Raw genomic sequence first — 8,860 nt, 5'->3', positions numbered from 1 at the left:
GCTGCCATACCGTGACTAAGTGCAATGCACTGACTTTTGCTAGGTAAGTATGAACCTTAAGCTGCAATTCTTTATCCACTCACCTGGGAGTAAGCCCCATTGAATTCAATGGGGCTTTTTTTCTGCGCACACATAGAGTTGCACTGCTGTCCACTAAAATTGATGGATTTAAGTACACCTAACTCTCTCTTGGTGTGACCCACCTATTCCTAATCCTTTTGCCATTTGAAGATAGTACATGCAGTTCAATAAATAGCCAGGCCCTCACAGAATAGCTTGCTTGGCAACAAACAACCACTAATTGTGACACACCCCGCTTTCTGTCTTCTATGCCCAAGGTTAGAATCCTGCATAGTTCGGTGGCAGGCTTAAACATTTCAGAGTATTCATTTTACAGGAGAAAATGTATGTGCATCTTATATTTTGCATTCGTTTTAAGTCTCTTGAGAAAAGCGGAAATTTTTTAAAAAACGTTCTCAACAAGGAAACGTATATAACAAAGTTGGAAAACTTTTGAGAACTATTTTAAAAGGCAGCGAAAACTGCAGAAATAAAATAGATTTTCTGTACTTTCGACATCATTCGTGATCAGCTCCCCCCCCCCGACTTCTTAGGCCCCAAATCTCCCTCTCCACTCGCTCCCCCACCCCCCGACAGGCAATGCGGATACAACCCGCCCGCAGCAGCTGCCGCCTGTTGTTATTGCCGCCGAGGCTCGCGCGTACAGAGATCTCCAGGGGAGCCGTGCGCGTGCTCGCTCCCGCATACGTCTTCTAGCTGGGGAGAGCGTTGCCGTTCCAAGGGAAGCCGGTGAAGACGCACGCGCACCTTGCCCGCCTGCGTGCTCCCCGCCCCAACTGACGCTTGGGTGTGTCCCTAAGCCCTGGCCCGGGGGCGGGGAGGAGGAGGCAGGCTAGGCATAGAACAGCTGCCGCGCATGCGCGCCGCCGGCAGCGCCGCCCCCTCCACCCATCCTTTCTCGTTTTTCCTTCTGTGAGGCGGCAGCTCCGCTCTCTTTCCCGTCCCTTCCCCCTCGCCCTGTCCCGTCCCTCGCCGCTTCCTTCCTCCTGTCTGTGCCATGGATGGGTAAGTACCTGCCTCGTCCCGACGACTGAGGACGGGCGGATTCCACCCACCCGCCTGTTGAGGGGGCGAAAGGACTCTTCTCTCCGCCCCCGCCGCCGCCGCCTTCCACCTCACGGGCTACTCCTGAGCTCGGCCAGCGGCTTCTGTTGCATTGTATACACACAATATCCGGAGTGGGGGGACCATGAAGGGAGTGGTGTTTCAGGGGGTGGGTGAGAAGGGAAGTGTGTGGTTGGGGGGGGGGCGAACAGGGAGCCGGAGCGCGAAACTGGCGCAGCTAGTCAAGTATGTGTGTGTGTCGGCAGGGAGCAAATATTACGTAGGTGGGGCAGCAGGGATAGGGAAGTGAGGTGGATGAAACGAGCAGGGATGTTTGGGAGGGATGTTAGTCGGAGACTCATTCTCTCGTAGACTTCCTCCACCGCCCCTCGCAGATCCTGTTCTCTTTCCCTTACATTCCGCCCCCTCCTTTCTCTCAACCCACCCCCACCCCGCATACAGCCTTTCTGGGGGAGCGTGGAAAAGAGGTCATGTGGAGTTTGTGGTAGGAGCTGCTTTCTGGGCATGCGAAGGCGATGAACAAAACAAGCTTTCCCTGCCTTCTTCCTCCCCTCCTTTCCCCCCCAAACCTGACCGGGGGGGGGGGGAGGGAGCGGGAGCCGAGCTCTTAACTTTTCCCTCAGGTATGGCTGGCCCATGGTAAGAGCCAGCCTTAAACTTCTTGCCTATTATTGCGCTTAGAGCAAAGTCACGCTGTGCTGCTAGATTGTCGATCTTTTCTTCTGGTTATTTTCCTCGCTGGCCTTTTACGTCTTCTGAAGGGGAAGAAAGAAAGAACCCCGAAAGAGCAACAGATATGTCTTCCTCTCTACCCCGCTTTCTCTTCCTCTTTGGTTTCGACAAAGGAGGAGAAGACTGCGTTGAGGACTCCCAGACTGGGCTTTTTCTTTCTTTCCTGCTGCGACGGCCACTTGTCAGGTGTGGCTGAGTTTTGTTTTGCAGTTGCTGTTAGGGGGACGGGGGGGGGGGAGCGTGGTAATGTTTTAATTGGTGGAGTTAGTAGAGAGATGAAAACGAGTGCGCGCGTGGGGAGGGGTAAGGAAATGCAGTTGTAAACGAGACTAAACAAGCTGGTTCTGGGAGGGGAGGGAAGAAGTACAGGCCGCTGGCGTGCTTCCTCTTTGCGCCAGGGGAATGGTGACCTCGAGGATGGGAGACTCCCACAGGGGGGAGGGGGTTGCTGTCTGAGCACATCATGACTTTCCAACTACTACAGAGGAATACAACCAGGAAATAGAGAGCGCCTCCTTAAGTTAAAGGTTCAGACACATCCACTTCTAAAATAATAGCATAACGCAGCTTTTTAGAAGTGTTTTTCCCCTTAAGGGGACAGTAGCTTTCTATCTTGTACAGCAGGATTTTAAGCAACAACAGAAGCTTACCATTGTAATCTTGACTTTGAACTGATGAAGTCCATTAACTAATTAATTGGAACTTTTGCCTCACATCGCCATGAAACTGGACCCTGTGTTTTTTGTAGTAGTGTTGGCTCTTCAAATGTTTAAATCAGCTGCTAAAAAATGCCTGCCTGTACCTCTTATATGCCTTTTTAATACTATCTTGACACAACAGAAGCCCTTGGAGTTTTCTTTGTACTGTTTTTAAAATAAATTCAAATGTATTTTAGGTTTCATTATTTTTGAAAAGTTGTGAATGTTAGGTTGTGAATTTTAGTTATGGTTTAACTTTTTAGATGTTTTATCCTGGAATGCGTAGAATGGTACACAAATTATGGAAAATGCTTTTACTTTGGAAGGAGCTCCCTTGAATTCAGTGGGAATTTCTTCTGAGGAGACATGTTCAGGATTACGCTGTAATTTGACTATAAATGGGAGTTCTAAACTTTAGATGGCTCTCAGAATTGCTATATAGCAAAATCCTCAATTGCATATACTTTAGAGTCTAATGTATATGCAGTTCAAGATTTTGCTATATAGTATTAAAGATAACTTCAGCAGACTGCATCTAGACATGACATTACTGGGTTAATCTAACCTTTATTCCATGTTAAATTTATTTCACTATTAAGTCATCTTGAAAGTAATACTCCAGAAACCTAATGTTTCATACTGTACCATGGGTAGTTAAGCAGAGAAAGCCATCTCAGAAATTTAGAGTGAGCTGTTCATCAGTAGCTAATTTTGCATGTAGTGTAGATGCGTCAGTAACATGATGTTTAGACTGTGTGTTGTGTACCATTTTCAAGAAAATCCCAGTATTTTGTGTAATGTGGCACTTCTCCTTGTCAGCTGAGTATCTGATATTGGTAAGGCCAAATGTTCCAAATGTCTCTTTTCCCCTTCAAAACTCTGAGATGCAAAAACTGAATATAATTAACCCACATTTCTTTGCTGCTTTTCTTCTATGTGTTTTAGGTTTTCTTCTGCAAATATATAACACATTTGAAGCAAAGGAAGCTGAGGTTCTCAGAATTCCAAAAAGTGTCTGGTGGTCTATCTTGCGGGAGAGGGAGTCTGATCTGTTAGACTATATTGTATGTCCTTCTTGGTATAAATTATACAGTTACTGTGTGGAATTAGATGGAAGGCAAAGTTCAAATACTCTTTTAGGCATGAAGTTGGTGCTACCAGTTTTGCCTAGATGCCTGTCTGTAAAATGGGGATAATAGTAAATTTATTTCATAGTGTGGTTTTGAATGATTGAGAAGATTAAACAAAATGTGCAAAGTACTTTAGACTTAAATGACAGTTATCACACTTTTCACCTTTATATTTGTCTATATATACTTGCAGATTGTAGGTTTTAACACTTTCTCAGTCTATAAAGGCTTTATCTATTCTCTTGACTGGCATTGGGTCTGAGTTTGAATTTCTGTGTAGCCATGATTTGGGGGGCGGGGGAAATCTTAAGCAAAAGATTCTCAGTATTAGTTCTCTGTTTATAAAAATGGAGGAATGGTAACCTCAGGAATCATGTGAGGATGAAAAAACCAGGAGTAAGCAAACTGGTGCCCTCCAGATGTTTTGGACGACAACTTCCATAATACCTGACTATTGGCCATGCTGGCTGGCTTTATGGGAGTTGTAGTCCAAACCATCTGGAGGCCTCTAGTTTGCCTACCCCTGAACAAAATTTCAGAAAGAAATCCAGAGAGTCCATAACCCTTCTCAAAATTTGCCATTGCAACTCTGTTCCTCAAACTGCTCTTTAAAGCACCTTTCAGGCTTGGATATGTTTTGCATAGGGAAGCTGAGGGAAAATTTCTCCCTTTAAAAAAAGAAAGCTCTTGTGCTAAATTCCCCCATCAAATTAGAAAACCTGATTAGGGATTATAACTATCCATCATGATTTATAAAACACCTAAATTTTCCTAAGCACTGTTTAAGGATTAAAAACACAGATCCTTCCTGCAGGTATTTAATCTAATAGATATGAAAAGAAAAAAAGGAATGTACATACCAATTCTCTAAAAAGTTAATGTAATTGATCTTATAGTGACCAGCTGTAAAGGCTGCTGAGGAGCCAGTTTCGGGAGAGGAGGAGTCAATGTGAGAGTTGGTCCCAGCTGACTGATGGACTATATTTTGCTGTCTGGCTTCCTCAGACACAGCCAGGTGGAAAAAAAAAAAAACTCGAGAGCAGCTTGAGCATGCGGTAGCTTCTGAAAAACATTTGAATTATGACCATATTGTAGTACCCTTTAGCGTATTAGTTGTCCAGTTCTGTGAATGTTGGGTTGGAAATACATTCCAGTGCGTTCATTAGAATTTACTCCCAAGTAAATGTGCATAAGATTACCAGCTAAAAATATTATGCCAGTCGTTACAACTATTGTCTGCTCTCAGTTATAATCATGTTGGATCTGATGGGTCAGCACATAGGAATTGGATTTTCAGTTTGTCCTGAAGGCTAAAAGTTGAAGTACAAAGAGTATAGAAAATTGGTTCAAAGGTGCAGGTATCTTGCTACGAAAAGTTTAAGCTATGCTTTTCTGTGTTTAGTTCAACTGGTTACAATAATCTAAGGTAATGTTGATAAATGAGTTTAATTATATTCTCTACTATAACTATACCATGGTGTGAGTTAGGTGGGAGTTAGTTGTATAAGTATCGAGAATATATGAAGACACAGTGCATAGGATTTCTTTTTAGTAGGTTGTGGGTTCTAGTTCACCTGAACTGTTAAAGGGAATTTTCCCAGAGTAAAGTTGACAGATTATTCTACATATTTATGGGATTGGGGAACAGTTTTTCAGTGATCAGAGGTAATTGAATTGCATTAGAATCCTTATAACATGCAATTTGAAGTATTTTGTGATAGAATTCCAGAAGTTACACACAAAATTTGATTTTATTTTTAAAAGGATGTAAATATAGCAACTTCTATACCTCAATAATAGGGCTGTCAACTCATTAAAGAACGTTCAGTTGACCTGCCTTTTAACTGATTGATTATCATGTCTGCATATCACTGAAACCTCAGTGTACATGCTTTGAGAGTATAACATTTACTAAAAGTTGCCAATCATCGTTAGAAGGAAAGGCAGTCTGGAATGGTATATATATTTCCTATAACAGGAACATGCTTGAAGTAAGTGGCCTCAAAAGTAAATAAATGTGCCAACTCATAGCCATAGTATTTCAAATTGTCCCCCTCCCCTTAAGTCAAGCTTTAGTTGTGTAGCTGCAACATTTATTTAACTGCTTGAAAATCTAGCTCAAGAAGCATGGCCCATACCGATTTCAGTGATGTGGCCTGGAAAATTTTGCGCTGCTTCATTTTTCCGTGGAAAGTTTTCTGTTTCATAACTTCAGTAGTAACAATGAATGGATACAAGTACAAATCCAATATTAGCCATGTTTGGCAGTTTCAAAGTTGTAAATAATGCTTTTCAGGTGATTATCCCTAGCAAGTATTATTAGTGTTATTTATTACTAACAATCTATACCGCCCCATAGCCAAAGTTCTCTGGGAGGTTTACAAAAGTTAAAACATTAAAATACAATATACAAAGTTTAAAAATATTTACATAAAAACATATTTACAGTATATACAAGCAACATGTAACTAAAAGCAACTTTCAACTAAAAAGTTTAAAAAATCCAACAATAAAACACAGCTCAAAACAACACTGCTTAAAAATAGTATACAAAAGTCAGCAAAAGGAACAAGAGTTCTAAAAAGGGAAGGCCTGCTGGAATAATGGAGTCTTTAATGCCTGCTTTAAAACCTTCGACGAGGTTAGCAGGCATATTTCAACCTGCAGGTCGTTCAACAACCAAGGGACAGCAAAGGAAAAGGTCCTCTTGCATGTGGCTGCCAGTCTCACATTAGGCAGCTGCAGCAGATAGCCCTCAGACGACCTTAGGTGGCGGCGGACTGGGACATAGGGGAGAAGGCACTCCCTTGGACCTAGACCATGTAAGGCTTTAAAGGTAAACCAGCACTTTATATTTTGCTTGGAAACAAACTGGCGGCCAGTGTAAAGATTTTAAAACAAGTGTAATATGGTCTCCACGAGATGTCCCAATATGTGTGACAATACATATATGTCATTGAAATACATATATGTTTTGGTGTGAAATGGAACAAATAAGTAGTGACAGCTAAACTGAAAGGTGTCCCACCAACCTCAGGGGAAGAGAACTGAACTCTTATTGAAAATGATGAGTAGTTGTCAGCATATCATGCACAGTTCTTTGGAATGCTAAATTTTATTAGTGTGTCAACAATTTTCACTACCTCTGTTTTTCTTAAATTTAAACAGCATAAGAGAAGTGCATGCTATTGCTTTTACATTTTTACAAGTATCCTGATAAATTTGTCTTCATAAGATAACATTTAAATCACAAGAAGTTTGCTGTATTTTTTTCCTTCAGATATTTCAGGGCAAATACTTGGAGCGTATTGGGACAAAAAAAAATAACTTTGTTGTTTACAAAATAAAAGTTTTGTTTACGAAATACAAGTAAAATTAATGTGCTAAATTAGATCACTCTCTAGTGTATCTGAAAATTTTCCAATGCAAACTGATTTTTTTATTATACAAATGACCCTATTCAAATTAGCCTAATTCAGAATTTTCCTGAAAACTCGCATCACTGACTGATTTAATGTTCAAAGTTTTAATAATGATATAAATTGACCAACATGAGTGTTTTTATTTAAACATTAGTATAATTTTTCATATTACCAAGTTGGACATGATGCATATTATGATGCTTGTGTGTAGTGTATAATATTTGTGATAATTCCCCCCACAAGTAAGGAAATGTTTACCAGTGAGCTTTAAAATGGGCTTGCCTCCATGATTATTAGAAATACTTTGAATGATGAGAATAATGTCGTGGCTATAGTGAATCCAGATATTTTCATTTCTAAACCATAATGCCTTCTGAACAAGAGGATGGAGATAAGCCTGTTTATAGTGATTCTGAAAAGGTCAGACTAAGGAAGTTCTAGCAAGCCAGTAGTTTGTAACTGAAATTGAAACTCCTCTTATGCAACATGGTGTTCTTCAGATGTTTTGGATTGCAGCTCCCATCAGCCCCAACTAGCATGGCTACTGGTCAGATTATGGGAGTTGTAGTTCAAAACACCTGGATGGTACCAGGTTGGGGGAGGTTGTGTTGTGGTAATGCTTCATAGCGTTAGAATACTTGTATTGCAAGCACAGATGGTTATGAGTCGCAAGATATAAGAGAGGAACATTGGATACTAAGGTATCTTCTAAAAATTATAGGTTCTTCTAAATGTTTAAAATAGATTTTACAAACATTGATGCCCAAAAGATACATTCCAATGTATGGGAAAAGCAGATTCCTGCCAAATATTAAAGATTCTCTCAGATATAACTGCACTCAGTGGATGCTTTTACAACCCATGATAGGCTCTTAAGTTATAAGGACAACGTTAGGGTGAATCTTAAGGTCGTATATGGAATCAAAGATAATTTGTTATGCTTGGACTGAAACATGTGGCAAGAGGTTTTATTGGGTCTCAGACACATAGGCTGTAGAGTTACAGTCTAGCTATGTGGAGTTATTGCTCCTAGAAGAAGGTGGATTATTGTTTTCTGAATGGCATTGAAGATGCTGCAAACAGAGCTATGAGGAACTCATTCTTAAGAATGTTGTATTCTTGTTGTGTGAACATATTTTCTTTTTCTCAAAAAAAAAAAAGGGGAGGATCATATTTCATAGAATGAAGAAACATTTGCAACCCCATAACTGTCAAGCCAGTTCTGTTGACAAAGCTTGCCGTCTTTGCTGCCCTTCTCCCCACACCCTCTCCTCATGATTGGGCTCTGTGTGAGTTGTCACATGGTGACAACCCAGAATTGTATGGGCTGGGGTGAGACTTTTCAAATTTAAGGTAGGAGTTTAAGTTGAAAGCTTCCACTTCCATCTCCAAATATTGTTTTATCACAATTAAAATGTTTAAAATTGTCAATGAAACAATTTTTAAAGCCTCAAATTGGAAAACCTAGCTCTTCTCAGGGTAGTAATGATCAACCAGTCTTTTGCCAGGTTGACAACACTTCTCCCCCACCCAGGGAATTATGATTCATGGTTTCCAAGCAAGCCAGGATTCAAAAGCCAACTCTAAACGATAGTTAAGGGCTGAGGAGGAGAAGCCATGGCCATATCTGGCCCAGCGGTCAGCAGTTGCCTATCTTTGCTGTAGACTTAAACAGATTCATAGGTATTAGCTTCTGTTTGACAGTTGAGCCTGTGATGGTGACTTGAAACTA

General features: G+C 41.1%; 1 protein-coding gene across 1 annotated transcript in view; it reads left to right on the top strand.

Moving 5' to 3' along the window:
* Positions 1-891: 891 nt before the first annotated feature.
* PTBP3 (polypyrimidine tract binding protein 3) overlaps positions 892-8,860 on the top strand; it is a 71,196-nt gene continuing 63,227 nt past the window's right edge. The window contains exon 1 of the mRNA XM_084834709.1: positions 892-1,086. The gene's annotated coding sequence lies outside the window, so the exon portion shown is untranslated. The remainder of the gene's footprint in view (positions 1,087-8,860) is intronic.

This window comes from Heloderma suspectum, chromosome 2 (genome assembly GCF_057233095.1).
Source record: "Heloderma suspectum isolate Gila_16-S chromosome 2, 16-S_ref, whole genome shotgun sequence".
NCBI lineage: Eukaryota > Metazoa > Chordata > Lepidosauria > Squamata > Helodermatidae > Heloderma > Heloderma suspectum.
Note: the sequence above shows the minus strand (reverse complement) of the source record. Positions and strands in the feature narration are given on the sequence as shown.